This window comes from Ambystoma mexicanum, chromosome 1p, assembly GCF_040938575.1.
Source record: "Ambystoma mexicanum isolate Mex_15411 chromosome 1p, UKY_AmexF1_1, whole genome shotgun sequence".
Taxonomy (NCBI): Eukaryota; Metazoa; Chordata; class Amphibia; order Caudata; family Ambystomatidae; genus Ambystoma; species Ambystoma mexicanum.
Genome location: NC_090921.1, coordinates 37,498,460 through 37,515,122, shown reverse-complemented (window position 1 = coordinate 37,515,122; position 16,663 = coordinate 37,498,460). Strand labels below are relative to the sequence as shown.

The window sequence follows — 16,663 nt, the reverse complement described above, 5'->3', positions numbered from 1 at the left end:
CTTTGGCAATTCCTGGTGAAGTTAATTGTAAATGGCTGATAGAGGGTCTTGAGGAAAGTAGAAGAGAAATACGCGAAGAAAAGGATTTCAAGGCAGTCGTGCTTTTCTAGTCTGGTAAGCAATGCGTTTTTATTTTGGTCGATCTATTTGATGTTTGGGGGTGGAGTCTACATCTGACGTCCCTACGCGGAGGCATTCCCTTTTTTCACACATACGCATTTGTAGAGCGCCTTTTACCATTGCTATGATCTCAAGGCGCTATGGGTTGACCGTCCCTGGGGACCTTAGTCCAGTTCAGAATCTGTGTGCAACTAGACTGAGTTGTGGGGAACTGCAGGGGGAGGGAGTTAAATGCCAAGGAGTGCAAGAATAAGCAAAAATCCAAGGGGACAGATAAGATCACGCTTAAGGGGAGTCACTGACCCCAGTGTACAGCTGAAGCAAAAAGTTTGTTGTATTGATAGTCACATTTTGAAGTTTCAACTTGCCTTTTTCATACCCACAGCCAAGAAACAGTGTATTAAGACGCAGAAAACATTTGACGAAATAATGAAGAAAACCAGATCTAATCAGGATGAACGTGTCTTTTGTGGAGGACTCCAGTGTTGAAACGCTGAAGCACCTTTTGCTACTCTGCCCTGCTCCAGCTAGTGAAAGAAGGACACGACTTGGCCACCTGATGCCCCAATTTACCACCCTTGGCGCAGAGGATTGGCGAACCACCCTGATGATACAGCTGAGGAACCGCACACTGAAATATATATATTTGATATCCTGTTATTTTATATATGGGATACATTACTCCCCGTAATCGTATTTTGGGTGCTTGTATCTGCTTAGATTCACATGCTCTGCATAGTTCAACATCTAGTGGTAGTCACAGAGTATTACAAGATTTGTTTTGAAACTCGAAAACGGATGTTGACAGAGTGCGTTAGTTATCTATCCCTAGTGTGACGTGTACTGTACCCATGGTCCTTTACGCGTTGAGGTCCCTCAGTTTGTTTGTTTTTGACATGAGGTTGCATGAAGTATAGCGTGAGTACAGATGTGATAAAGCAGAAACAGTGATAACACAGAAAACGTCTATGCACCTTCTAATCCAGAAGGGGGAGGAAGTATGGGCATGTGTGAATCTAATCAGATACAAGCACCAGAAATATGATTACAGTGAGTAATGTATCCCTTCTGGAGCTTGTGGATCTGCTTAGATCACATGCTCTGCATAGATTAGCAAGCAGTATCTGGAGAAGGAGGTGGGAAGTTACAAGGTACAAAGGCAAAGAGATGTTTAGGACCGCTTGTCTCACCTGTGAATCTGCTTTAGAGTGTGCGTCAATGCAATAATGCTGTGTGAACGTATGGATGGAACTCCATGTAGCAGCTTTGCAAATGATGTCTAGAGGGAGGTTTGCAATGAAAGCTAAGGTAGCTCCTGTACCCCTGGTAGAGTGAACCCTGGGGGTGAAAGGTAAGACTTTCTTGGATAGGGAATAGCAGAGCTGTACACATTTGACTATTAATCTGGAGATGGCATTCTTTAATAATAATCGCCCTCCATTCCAGTTGCTTTGGAAACAAACAATTGGTCTGTTTTGCTTAGAGGTTTAGTTTTGTTCACATAGTACAAGACCGCCCTCCGTACATCAAGTGTATGGAGGCTTCTTTCTGCTGAGTTAGCTGTATTTTCAAAGAAGGTGGGAAGTTCTATGGATTGATTAATATGGAACTTTGAAATGAATTTAGGTGAGAAGCTAGGATGCATTCTAAGGACAAACCTGTCCTTGTGTATTATGATATGAAGAAAGGGTCTTGTACGGAGAAAGCCTGTAGCTCACGGACTCGTCTTATAGAGGTGAGAGCTACAAGGAATGCAGTTTTGCAAGTCAGCAGTTTCAGGCTGGCCTTGTGCATAGGCTCAAAATGTGGACCCATGAGCTTGGAGAGCACATCAAGATCCCAACCTGGTGGAGGGTTGGAAATTGAGGGGGTCTAGCCCATTTACCCCTTCCATGACAGGAACTTTCCACCAGGACACCTTGTTTCGTGAAGTGGTGTAAGCTGACAGGGCCGCCAGATGCCCTTTGGTGGAGTTAAATACTAGGCTGGAGTATAGTAGGTATAGCATGTTGGCTGGGGAACATTCTGTTGGGTTTAGTGTTCGTGACGTGCACCAGATCACACATCTCTTCCACTTATTGAAATAGCAGTGTCTAGTGTTGGGTTTTCGTGCCTCTTTTAGGATATCCGAACACCTTTGTGGAAGATTCAAGTGGCCAAATTCTATGACTTCAAGAGCCAGGCTGCCAAGTTCATAGATTGAGGGTGTGGGTGGAGGGATGCTCCCTTGTGTTGTGTTAGCATGATTTACGGGCACGGTAGCTTGACTGGATCACACATTGCCAGTTTGAGCAGATGTGGAAACCAAGGTTGTCTTGTCACATAGGAGCAACCAGGTGTAGAGTTAATTGTTCCTCGTGCATCTTGCAGACTATTTTGCTCAGGAGAGGTGTTGGGGGACTGGAGGGGAGGGAGCATAAGCACATTTCCCTGACCAGTTCATCCACAGGGCGTTCTCCTTGGACCCTGATTGGGGAACCTGAACGCAAAGTCTGGGCATAGTGCGTTAAGGCTTGTGGCGAACATGTCTAATAGGGGGTGACCCATTGTGAGAATACTCTAAGATATCTTTGTCCAGTTGCCACTCGTGTTCTTCTGGTAGGGGGTATCTGCTTAGAGTGTCTGAAAGAGAATTGAGTTTCCCTGGAATATGTTGAGAGGTTAGCAACATGTTCAGCTTGAGAGCCCACTTTCATATTTTTGGGAATAGCGTGGATAGACTTTGAGAGTGTGTGCCTCCTTGCTTGTTCAGGTAGAACATGGCAGTGGTGCTGTCTGTGAGGACCTGCACTGTTTGACCTGTAAGATGTTGCTGACAGGCCTGACGAGCCTTGAGGATGGCCAAGAGTTCAAGGAAGTTGATATATCTTTGGGCAGTAGCATGAGCCCACTGGCTGTAGGCTGTGTGGTGAAGGAAGTGAGCCCCCATCCGGTGAGTGAGTCGTTTGTAGTTAGGATCGCCTGTGCTGGTGGAACATGGAAGGGTTTTCCTCTTAGCAGGTTGTCCCTGGGCCACCAGTGATGAGCCTGTACCAGGGTTAGCGAAACAACCACTAGATCATCCCACTGACCGTCTGCCTGAGACCATTGTTTGCTAACCATTCCTGCATTGGGCGCAGGCGTGCCTGTGGAACCTAGTGAATGTATGAGGCCATCATCCCGAGCAAGCGCATTGCTTTGCATAGTTATCTGTCGACCAACCTTATAGTGAGGTACTTGCAACAGCATGTTTTGTACTCTCTCTTTTGAAGGGAAAGCCACCTCCTCCATTGTTTTTAGAATAGCTCCTAGAAATTGTTTTTATTTAGCTGGGGACTAGACTTGATTTCTTTTCGTTGATGGAGAAGCCCAGATTGAAAAGAAGGTCTATAGTCTTTTGAGTATTTTGTTTGCAAATTTGAGGAGATTCCCTGGTAATTAGCCAGTTGTCCAGATAAGGGCATACTGAGATGGACATTTTTATGCGCTGGTGTACTGCCATACTGCAAGTGCCTTTGTGAATACTCTTGGTGCTGAGTCGATGCCAAAGGGGAGCACCATGAACTGGTAGTGAACTGGGAGCATTGAAATATGAAAGTATGCATCTTTCATATCCAATTTTGCCATGTAGTCCACCCCCTCGTTTTAGGAGTAGCATTACTTCTTGGCGCGTGGTCATGCGAAAAATTTGGGGTTTGATATATTTGTTCGCAGGGCGCAGATCTAGAACTGGGCGCATGGAAAGGTCTTTCTTTGGCACAAGGAAGTATGTTGAATAACTGGTTTACCTGATTAGCTGGGACAATCTCTATGGTGTTCTTTTCTAGAAGTGCCTTTACTTCTTCCAACAATATGCGTTTTTCTTCTGTTGACATTTTTCTTGGTCTTGGCGGCCGGTAGGGTGGTTTTTGTAACAGCTCGATACAATACCAGCCTGCCACGGTGGACAACACGCATTTGTCAGACATTATCCCCTCCCATGCGTGGGTGATGTGTGATATTCGGCCTCCTACTGGAGTGGCATTGGAGGGGACCGGTAGCGGTGCATCATTGTTTGGGAGGGGTGGCGCCTGTCCCAGGAGAGGTTCTGCGTCTTCCTCTGGCCCTTTTATTTGCTCTTTGAAAATAGGAAGAGGAAGTTTGTCCTTGGGATGGGACCCACAATGAGGAGTGTCTGCCCCGAGTATACCCAAGGAACGTTGAGCACCCTGACCCCGAAACCTTCTAGAGTTTGGGGAGCCCCGTAGAACATAGGGCTTGTTTGTTAACTGGCCAAGGGATTTTAGAGTGTCATATTCCTCCTTAGCACTTCGACGGGCTTCCTGAACAGTACATTGGGCTCCACCGGCATGTTTAGGAGGGTGGCCTGAGTTTCTAACTTAAACCCCGATTGTCTGAGCCTGGCGTGGCGCTTGATGAGCGTGCCCTCTGCTACGATGCGTCCCATATTATCTGCCGCATCGAGGTTATTTGTCAGGATGCCGTTTGATATCTGCCTGCCCTCTGCAATAGTATTTAACAATTGAGACTTCAGGGGTTCTGGGACAGCTTCAATTTGGCATTCCAGGTCATCTCATTTGTGGAAGCCGTAACAAGCTAGAAGGGTAGTGTTGTTGGTGATTCTGCTTTGGTATGCCCCTGAAGAGGCAACTTTCCTCCCGAAAGTATAGATTTTCTTGCTTTTTTTGTCTGGCGGGGCCTCGGCCGACGCCAGGGCAGTGCCTGCCCTCTTTCTGGTAATGGTGACCACTAATGAATCAGGTTTAAACTGACCCCTAATATACAGAGGGTAAGTGGGCGCCGGCCGGAACAGTTTTTCTATTCTGGGGTTGACTGCCCTTGTGAGAGACTAGGCGCAAGAAGGGAGGGCTGGATGCGTCTTTGTACAGACTGCAGGAGTGGAATAAACTGGGTGGCAGACCTTTTGTCTCCCAAAAAGTCTTCCACAAAGACTTTGTCCACTTGTGCTTCCCGAGTGTCGATATTAAAGTGTTGTTCAGCCTTTAGTAGCAGTTCAGTGTATTGTAGTTGGTTATCAAAGGGAGAATCTGCAACCGGCTGGTCATGGTGGTCTGGCGACTGGATTACATAAATATCATCATAGAATTGGTCCTGACTATAAAGGTCACTTGGAGACCCCGGGTCTTGTGACCCTGAGAGATTGTCATAGTACATGTCCTCATGGTAGGTCGAGGCCAGGGTGCCTAGAGCAGGCTGTGGCTCAAGACGAGGCATTTTGGCAGGAGGCTGATCTGGGTGTCTGTCCATAAAGTCCACAAAACTTGACATACTCCTTAACATCTTATTAACATGAAAGGGGTGGAATGGGAGGGAGTTTGGTTTTTGTGGTGCATAGTCCCTGAGAGAGTGTCTACAGGGGGTGGGGGGTAGATCTACAGTCTGTGTGCTCTTGGAGGTCAAAGGCATCACTATTCTTGCTAGCCTTCAGTAGGATGGCACTGACATGCTTTCTGATTAGCTCTTGCATCTTCAGCGTTTGCTTGGGGGACACTGATGCGCCTTTCGGTGCGCGAAAGGAGGACCTTTTTGTGGACGGTGTCCGAACCAACCTTGGGGTCCAGTTTCGGAGGCCTTTCATGGGACGAAAGCGTACGCGGTGGCCCAGATAACAAGGAAGAACCTGAGGCTATCTCCGTGGACACTGCATGGGCTTCAACTTTCGACAGTATTGTCGCAATTCGGCCGTGGGCTATTGTTTTAGTGTTCTTGGGCTTGTATGCTCTGGCTGCCAGGTGTCTTCTCTGTCACAGAGCCACCGGCCTGCTTATTGAGTCGTAGGCCCGCACTTGGGGTTCCGACGAACACTGCTAGTCTTCAGCGTCACTAAGGACCCTGATACTGCCCTTGGTGGAGTTTTCGTTTATGTCGATGGAGGCCTCGGCCTGCTTCATGTGAGCTGCCCAGCGTTTGGTGCACCAATCCTTTAGCGTTCTCGGTCAAAAAAGTTTGCAAGATGTGTGTTAGGGAAAATTCTCATTTATGGCTAATTTCCCTCACCTAGTGCGTCGCCCAGCAGCTTTGCTGGACTTCTGGAGTTTATTATTTTCCACTTGGTAAGAGTGAGAGCTTTTTCCCCACTCTTACCTGGGTTTTGCTATGTGTTTCTACCTGTTTTTGTGATTGTGGACTCTGGAGTACACCACTTCAGTAGCCCCCTTCTTTTTGTGTGTCACACAGCACCTTCAGTGCCGTGGCACAGGGTTGTCTTTGAGCCGTCCCTCGACTCCATTTCTGAGGCGACTACTGTCCCCCAGAAAAGAGTAAAGTTACCATTAACTTTACTTAGTCAATCTACCACAGATCCAGTACACCCCGTCTTCCATGGAGTACTGGAAAGGGTTAACTCGTATCCCTTGTAACTGTACCTCCTAGAGCACTGTTTCGCTCTTTTAACATTTAGGCTTGGCTGGTGGCAGTGATATCTACCCTAACTTTTCTACCGCGATAGTATTAGATAAATGTGGTACTGTTCTTGGCTATTATATTAGCTTCAAACATAAACCCGCTTGACCAAATCATCTTTCTCTTGGCTCTGGTTGGGTTTATTCGCCATTTCTTTTTGTTAAAGTCCTTCTTGTGTTTTACTTTGCACAGCAAACTAGACTTGCCTTCTTTGTTCACTGTCTTTTGGCGGGCTTCTGCCCAGAAGCCCTCCTCAAGGCGCCTGGGTGTCTAGGTGGGCTGAATGTGAGGGAGGGGTGTAGTCACCCCCTGCACAGGGTATCCTAGGAAACCCAAGTTGCACTTTGTCATGATTTGCCAGGGTAGTTGTCCGGTCTGGACAACCCGCCTGCTGGGTGATTGACAGCCAGGCTGCGTGAATGGGGGTTTTTCACATAAAAGGCAGGTATCTTGGGCTAGAAGTCAGAGAGTCGCCACTGAAACTACAAGGAACCGAAGAGAAGCGGAGAGAACGACGGCTGCTTCAACTACCCCGTACCGGTGAAGCCCTGCTGCAGTCCCGAGCTATCTGCCCTTCAACGACGCAGAGAAGATCCAGTCCGGAGTCTTCTTCCCTTTAACTTGGTGGGGATAACCAGCTCATCTTCTACAGCCTGAGGATCCTCTTCCATGGTTGAAATTGCTGCACACTGCTGTAGTGGTCTGGATAGCCACCTGAAGAGCCTCTCCTGTTTTTAAGGAGCGCACCTTTTATTCCTTGTCGCCGCTGCCGGCTTCATCCCTGTGTGGTGCAGACCCCCTTCAGACGTCCTCCTTCACGACGAAGCTCCAGGAATCGTGGGTCTGCGGAAAACCAACAGGAACAATTGCCAGGGCACCAGCTGCACCATTGGAACAAGGTACGGTGTTCCGTTGAGGAAACTGGGTGAATCCCTTTCTTCTTCATCTTCAAGGCTTGCCCTTGTCTTCCCTTCTTCTTATAACTTTTGCTTCCGAACATTGACAATATCAAAGTACTTTTGGCTATGTTGAATAGTGAACTGTCTGACCGTGTGATCTTCGGCAACTGGCCCCGGTGTCTTTCGACCCTGGCTCTGGCCCTTTGACCTTTGAACGCCTTTCTCTGAGTGTTTCTCGATTCTGCCTGCCTAACCAAAATATTGCCTGTGATTTTTGCCCACAACTCCCTCTGGGTATCTCAGGTGCCAAGTGTGTTTTTGCCCCGGTAGCATTTCATGTCACGGATACGCGTTTGTTTAGTAGACCGAACTGTCAAAAAGTGATCGCAATCGTCAGGGGCGTTGCTAGGGGGGGGCTAAGGGGGCTATAGCCCCTGATTTTTTGGTTGTAGCCCTGGACAGAATCTCAGGAGCTACAGCCAAAAGACACAGCTAGCCCCCAGTCCCAACAGTTCCGACATCAGCTTAGCCCCGGGTCTTTTCCAGACCTAGCAACTCCCCTGGCAATCGTATTTGCGGTAACATGTTTTTGTGCCTAACACCGGTTCATTCCAACACAGGGTACTTACCTTGATACTTACTGTACAAAGTGAATTGGTTAGTTGTAGTATATTTAACGTGTGGTTTTTATTGAAGTTTAATAGAAGTGTTGTGTTTATAACGAATGCTTCAAAAATAAATGTACTTATATTTTTCTACGTGAAACCTTGAGCCAGTGTTTGCTTGAGTCACAGTAATTGTGGTTGCTTTGTGTAATCTCTGCTACTGCTCATATGCTCTTGAGATAAGCCTGGCTGCTCCGCCACTGCTACCACTCTGACATTGTAGTACAGGCTTGTACCAAAGGTAAAACTTGTATCGCCACCCATAGTCTTAATTGTGTGTAGTGGTCGCTAAGGGCACTGCACAGGATTCTGCCTAACAATGTGCAAACCTTTTCAGGGTGATTCCTCAGGAGACAGTAATTGCACACTCGGCACGTGTCCTTCCACAGGAACTTTCAGTGGCAGGTAGAGCAAAATTTAAAGGGAGTTTTGTCCATTATTTATTGCAAGGACAGATTGACGAGAAAAAGGGAAAGGGGATGGTAGAATATACATTCTCTAAAGAGGTCAGTAGGAAGAACCTCCCCCCTCTCTCCATACTGTAAGGGCCAAAGTAGTCAACGATGAGGTTGTCCGTTGAAAGCCGTCGTGCAGTCTGTTGGCCATGCAGTGAAATTGAACATTAAGGAAAGAAAGAAGAGTCTACTGGTAAACTTTCAACTAATTAAAGGCATCAGCCTGGAAGATAACTCTGCATTTGCGACCAACTTCGATAGCGGAAAAAAACAATCTGAGGGATCTCGACATGTGAAGGATCATGGGTACAGTACATGTCACACTAGTGATAACAAGCCCTGTTGATGTCCGTTTTCCAGTTTTGAAAATAAATCTTGTAGTACTCTGCGACTACCACTAGATGTCGGACTATGCAGAGCATGTGATCTAAGCAGATCCACACAGTGTTTGTATATAGTTATTTATGCTCTGTGCGATAACTGTTCTCCTGATGTGGTGCTTTGTTTAAGCATAACTGCACCACGCACCATTGGTGATTTTGATTGACTTCTTGAAGATGCAAGGATTCTTGAGGATGAGGAGTTTAACAGATGCCTTCTAGTTTCGAGTGGCTGGGCGGACCAGCGTCCACACATTTTGGCCTTACTCTTTGTCCTTGGATCCTTTTGGAGGCCAGCTCAGTGTTTTCTAAAGGTCAGACATCTTGTGTTTTCCCTCTTGGGAACTGCATTGTGCTGGTTGCCGCAAAGAAATAGAAACTTAGAAAAGGATGTGAAATAACACAGTGCTAAACTGTGGGATTGGACTATGGTTGATAGTTTCAATATTAAAAATTCAAGTGCACTACTAAGAAGCCTACATGTTGCTGGGAAATTTAGTTTGTGTGAATTGTGTTTTCTGCTGAAAGATTTAGGAAAGGAAGTGAAGCATGATACTTGCCCCTGTATCTATCAGAATAAGAATTCCCTTAATACTAACAAATACAAGTTTATATTACCATTTGTAAGTGGGTACATTTAGGCAAGTAAAAATATATATTGAACTCTAAAACTGATATCTTTCTATAATCGATACTGCTGTGCCCCTAGTAATGAATGAAAATGAAATGATGCAGTTTTACCCTAAAGTTGCTCTTCGACTGAGGCACTATAATATTGCAGCTCCTTTCTGTGGGATTACTGTGTTGGTGGATGCAGTGGGCAGAATCCTTATGTTGGAGTGGTTGCTATACTGCCTCTCTGTAGGCTTGGTCTGAGGGGCCTGCTGGCATTTTAGTCTGCTGTAAGGAAGGCATGGTATCAAAGTAAGACAGGCACAAGTGATCGCAGTTCAAGGGTGTTTATTAAACTGTAAAAAAGGGTGAGATAAACGCCTGATCTAAACCTAAATCTAGTAAGCTACGACCATCAAATTATAATAATACCATCGTAGTGGCGTCTAGTCAAATAAAAAGGCATATACTAAAAAAAAAAATAACAATTGCCAATCCATACCACTACGTTTACAAAATAGTGTGAGATAATGAAAAGAAAGAAGTGTTCACAAAATGATAAGTCAGGATGTTATGGCCGGGGACTCCCTTGCCCACGTTTTTAGCATGGGATAAGGCGGGACTCTTGAGCACAGCACACTCCTGGGCTTCTCTGGCCCAAGCTAAGAGTTCCTTTTCTATATATCAGGGCCTTCTGTGCCCAAGTCTCTAGCTTCTGAGGGCCTGATATGTAAAAACAACACGTCAGGTGATTACCGCTCACCCTCGGATCCACCTCACCCGGATTCCGACGATCCCTCTCAATCGTTACATCTCCCTCAGTCGGGCTCAGACCAACCAGAGTGCTAGCAGATTCAAACAGAGACTTCTGATTTGCAATCTCGTTTCGCTGGGTCACTATTAGACAACGCAAGTGCAGGCTTTTTGCCATTACAGCTCGCACGGCGTTCCCCTCAGCCGGGCGCAAACGCCTTTTTTTAAACAACAAAACCTTCTGCAATGTGTCAAGAACTTTCGATTGTACAAAGGATTTGACTTGACCTTTGTATGACCACCTTAACATCTGCTGGCACGGCCTTCCCTATGGCCTCTTAGCAGTCATAGTATCTTTAATCACAATATTCAACACAGTCTCTTGGTTCAGGAGAGGGGTACCAGCCAGAGACCTTTTGACTGAGCGCCCACGTGGTGCCAGACCACTCTATCTCTGGTACCCAGTTTGTTCACAAAAGACCTTTTCTCTATTTATCTTCTTAATGTTGCCACTCCAACCTTAAGCCTAACATGGTCCAGTTGACTATCAGGTTCTTCCGACTCAGTGGCTGTGCTGATCTCGTTGGTGGTTCCCTTTGCCACTGGAGTCAAGGATGGTACCACAATGGCAACCAGGTCTCCTCGCCCTGGCTACCACTGCGAGAGGGTGCCATGTATTGCTGACATCTGTTACACCGTTTGCCAGCTGTGATTCCCAGTCTTCTGTTTCTTTCATCAAAGGCTTTGTGAGACTGGGTTCAAAAGGGCAAGGGCAACTCCCTCCTTGACGTCCTTTCAGGTCTCGCCGCCTTTCTCCTCTGTTTGAACTGCTGTCCTGGAGTGGCTGTATCCTCCTGTTTTCGGCCTTGCGCGGAGTGTGCTCCACCTTTTATCGCAATGGGGAAGGGAAAGGGTAGTCAGGTGTGTGTAGTTGTCGGTAATTGACTGACCCTTGTGTTGGGACATGTCAGATTAAATGGCTCGGGTATTGATCCGTTGTCCTTCACGCTGTGAGAAACTGTTCATGTCAGAAAAGGGGGGAGGAGTAGAGTTGGGGAAGGATGGGGAAAAGGTGTCATAAGGAAGATGATACCGTGTCTCACCCTTTGGTGTCCCACACCCAGAGGACCCACCACCCAGGTGATCCTCCCCCACTGGTCCACCCCCAGAAACTCTATCCAATGGCGATGGCCATGTCCTGGCCACCTGGATGGCATATCCCCAGGAAAATACAGGTGAGAAACCTTCAGGTTTCTCACACTGCCAACTCATTTGTAATATTTGTTTCCTATATGTTTGTATGGCTCATGGCTATTTGCCCCTCCAGTACTGGACAATTACAAAGCTTAATAGAGCTTTCATTAGGACTACAATGTTTGTTGCTCTGTGAGATTGCCTAAAATGTGTCAAAGAGACTCAATGTAGAAGACTGTTTCCAGTGATAAATGTCATGTAAACATTTTTGTGACTAATCCAATATGCTGTGCTGCAATGAATAAACTCACTTTTTTGGTAACCATTTGCTGTTAAATCCTGATCCACATGGCACCGTCTTACATGTCCTCTAGGTGCACTTCAATCAACGGACGTATCAATTCATTCAGGAGAGGTCAGATTCAGGGAGGTAACAGAACATGGTTTACTCTTAAGCAGCCGGCTTCCAGTGCATTTTCCACTTCTGGGACTCTAGCGTAAGGCCTCTGCATGGTTGCTGTTGTGGGGTCAAGAGTGTGCAGCTGACTTTCACCACCATTGGCATGTCTCTGATCTATGAAGGTCTAAGCCTCTGAAGCTTGCTCTAGGATCAGGATTCAGTTAAGCTTTTCTTTCTTGCAATGATCTTTATTATTAAACCCATTACAGGTGCATGAAGATAGAAAAATGAACGTGTACAATTTTCACCTGTTCACATTATCACAATATTTGAACAATAACAAAAAAGATGAAGATAGAAACTAGAGCTCAAAACAGGTTGGTACATGAAAAGGAATTTTTGGCATAACCGCGAGCATGTACTACATGGGTGCAAAGGATGCCGCAAGTATTGGAGCAGGATTGCAAATACTTGGATCTAGCACAGTAGGCCTTTTACCAATGAAGCATTGAGTTCTCATAGCAGGATCCTAGCATCAAGAGGATTGGGTGTGTAGACCTTTTACCAATGAAGCGTTGACTTCTCATAGTAGGATCCTAGCGTCAAGAGGATTGGGTGTGTAGACCTTTTACCAATGAAGCGTTGACTTCTCATAGCAGGATCCTAGCGTCAAGAGGATTGGGTGTGTAGACCTTTTACCAATGAAGCGTTGACTTCTCATAGCAGGATCCTAGCGTCAAGAGGATTGGGTGTGGAAAACACACTTCTATCGTGATAAGCCATTGGACTCCAATTGAACAAGTGGAAAAAGGGTTTCAAGTTTCATGGAAAATTTGCTCCTGATAACATTCTATCATCCGACTTAAATTGCAAAGTATCGCAACGCATGGGCAAATAGGACACCAAACTTCTGGGATTGCCAGAGCACACCCAAAAGCCTCATATGCATCCCTCATGACGGCATATACTAACATAACGTGTGTCAAATCTGCCTGGGAAACCTAACTTAATTATACCACCACTTAAGACCTATCCATCTCCTCCCTTCTGCAGAAATGCGGTCCACCTAACAGGACTGACATGCACCACTGAGATCACAATATCTGCACCCCTCCCCTCCCTATGTTTGTTCACTTATTTCCCGCTTTCCCATTCTCGTACCTTTCTTTTGCTCGTTTTCTTTTCCCCAGAATCCTAAAATCTGGACATCTGTGGCGATAGCTCAGTGGGGCTCATTCCAAGTTTGGTGAATATGGCAGGATACCACCAAACGGAATTACTGTTAACAGCACTTGATCTGCCGGAAGTTCTGGCAGATTTCAAGTACCAGTAAAGGTAGTTACTGCCTATGGGACTCCATAGGGGGAGGTGCCAGTAATTCCAGAAGTTTTTGCCGGCAAGGAGCCTGACTTACCTCAAGTTGTTGGTTGGAGGTAAATCAGGCCCCTTACAGGCAAACTCATAGATGGCCTGTGCGGTAACATGCCGGTAAACCGTATTACTGCCATGTTAATACTGCACCAGCCAACTTGGAATGAGCCCCATTATGCCGCTCAATAGATAAACATAGAAACTATGTCCCTTATTATACGTTTGCTGGTATCCCGCCCGTATTACCGGAAAACTGTACTACCGTTTCCGCCACTTGGTCTGCTGGCATCACTGCCAGATTCCAAGTGGCAGGAATGCTGATAAATCCTCATTCCATAGAGTCCTGTGGACTCCCTGGAGAGATTTACCTGTATTACCGGGCCTGTATTACCGGCAGCTTTTTGCCAGTAGGGTGGTGGATATACCTCCTGCTCTTAGCTGGAGGTAAATCCTCAACCATACCGGCAAACATATCGTTGGCCGGCCCGGAAAAGTGCCAGTACACGTTATTACTGGCACTTTATTTCCAGAACAGCCTATTTATAAGGCCCTATGAAACTACTACAGTGGTATTTTGGTCCATATAAAAGTCTACTAACATACACAGGCCTTTCTCATTCTTAAAAATCCCACTAGACCTGCACTGCGAGCTCTCCAGCTGAGAGAAATGCATTTGCCCAATGGTGAGCGGTGCCACAATATGTACCAGTCCTTTGTGTAAAATGGTGCATGTCAGCATAAGCCCACTTCATATCTGCTGCAATACTTTCAAGCTTGTGCAGTGAAACCTGTATTTGCCATTTACTGCAAAGTGTGTTTGCTGTAAATGAAAAATAAGTTCAAAGGTCACCATACTCGCCAGCAAGGTCGCGTATTGTGCAAATGGTGCTCGCCCGGCATGAAAACGACTGGCCAATGCTAGGGGGCTGATAGATTCTGCGAGCCCTGATACAATAACATAACTTGATCATTCCTAAATGCAGAGTGGCCATGTCTTTCCACCAATTCACAAACAGAAGAAGCCTTTTCCAGAGCCGGCGAACCCCAGCAGTCAGTAAAGTGGTGACCACCATCCGGACATATGGGTCTACTACGCCGTCATTTCATTTCCAAAAGAAGTTGACCAAAATGTATCCAATATCCCCATAGAATATGTGCAAGATAACCACTTATTTCTGGCCTCTGCAACAGGGGATGTTATCAGACAGGCCTAGTGGGGGCAATTGGTCAATAGACCAGCATCAGTCACGTAGAACCTTGAATTATGTAAACTTCAGACCGACTTCCCATAAGCCCCCCCCCACAAGCTTCATGCCTGCCATCAAAGACCAGCATAAGCCTGAGACTATACTGTGCATCAGATAGATTGAGGCATGAAGGCCGCAGACTGAGCATGTATATTGAGAAGAGGTTCTCAACAGGGATGGATGTAAGTGAAGAGGGTTGATGGTCTGACTTAAGCATCTTTGGGCAGACTTAATATCATCGCTGAAAGACTCTCCAGTCTTCCTAATGAGACAGTCTGAATTGGAATACGAATTGATGTAATTATAGCGGCCATTAAATGTCCAGGGTTTTAGTTCATACTGAGTGAGTCATTCTAACAGATTGTGACTCCTTTCCGTAAATACGGCTCATTGGCCAATAACGTTGGCTGAAAGAACTGGTTACAAAATATTTTAGGATGGTATATTAAACAGCTCATAATCTTTGCAAATATGATTCAAGTTATGTTTCGCAAGAATTATCCAGCTGAGGGCTAAGATCTTAATAAGCATAGCTACTATGATAGGAAGAGATTCCTAACATCTGGAAGTTGCAATTCCTCAGCTGTAATACACGCTTGCAGCTTGGCCATGAGCCGCCCCTGATAAAAGGGCATATGTCTCCTAAGGGCGAATCGGAAGCCTGATGAGTCTACATACTGTAATGTAGGGTCTATGGCCGTTCCTCCATGCTGGACCTCCCCACACAGATTGGTTCAGTCAAGGCCACTTCTAGTCTGCAGAATCCCATACAGAGTAAAGGTGGACCTACACAATATCAGCTAAACCCTTATTCATTTTGATCCCAAGATGATTTAATGTCCTTTCAAGCAACCCAGAGTTCAAATGGGATAGTTCTCTTTTACGAAGGTGCAATGTCACAGGCAATGCCTTGCATTTGCCCCAATTCATCTTGTAAGAAGAACATTTTGTAATCGGAGAAATGGCACAGTGGGTGCATTCTTTCGGGTTTGTAACTAACATGATATCAGCATATAGAAGTGCTTTCATTTCACCGATTGGACGAGCCAATACCCGTGATGTTCTGGGTTTACCTTGCCGCCTGGCTCCCATGCCAATAGACACAAGAGGGGATCAGATCAGCCTTATCTGGTTCCCCAGGGTCTCATGGAAAGGTGCTGAGGCATAACCTCCTCCAGATATTCTGGCCATACAACCTTGTACATAGTAACTGGACTTCTGGGAATGAACTTTTGATCTAATACAAATCTTTCCATCACATCAAAAAAATATGGCCATTCCACTGAGTCAAAATAGTTGGCATTGTCTAGTGGCATCTAGTGGCAGGGCATAATGCCTATCCTTGGCACGCAGCTTGGGAGGACGGTCTTATTACTTCTCACCCCCTATTGACCAGAAACTCTTCTCTGGAGTCCTTTACCATTGTGGCGATGACCCCGTTTATCCTTCATTGGAGAATCTTTGCAGAATAGTCTCGTCTGTGCTTATCGGGAGCACGGGTCTATAACTCGATATTGCACAGTCGATACGTTATGTTCTGCAGATTTGCTATGAATATTGCCAAGCATGTCTTTAGCAGTAGTACTGTTCTTTAGGAGAATATCCCAGGGTGCTGAAATAGATTCTTGTGCTAACCATTTCCTTTTCCCAATCGGCTTCTTTCTGAGTCATGTGACTGTGTAACCAATTGTGCAGTCCAAGTAATCCCCACGTGGCCTTCTCTCATGGGGGGCTAAATAGGCTCCCCTTCATTCTCCAGAAGCGTAAAGGGAGAGTGATCAGACACAGGGAGCTAATGAGCAACAAGATGAGGGGTAAGGGGGAAAAGCCTGGCTAGATGACAGAAGAATCTATTATCATTTACGGACCCATGATGTAAGTGTGGCGTCCAGTCCAGTCCATTGAGTGGAGCAAAAACCAAGGATCTACTAAATCTCCTCTTCTGTGCAAAGCCAGGCCTGCCGGATATAGCTAGTACAGAGTCCTGCACTTGCGCGTTCTCAATGTCACGGGGCCTAGTAAGATCCTTGTTTTGTTCTCCCCTGTTCCCCTCCCTTGCCTTGTTGCTCTCTGAAACACTTGTGTACGAGCGTGATAGAAATAAAATATCAATTCTATTCAATCCCAGTCCCCATCCAGTAGGACTGGGATGTGTTCAGTTTCTG

General features: G+C 46.0%; 1 pseudogene; it reads right to left on the bottom strand.

Annotated features, from left to right (window-relative positions):
* LOC138581997 (zinc finger protein 850-like) overlaps positions 1-16,663 on the bottom strand; it is a 124,190-nt pseudogene that overhangs the window by 67,785 nt on the left and 39,742 nt on the right.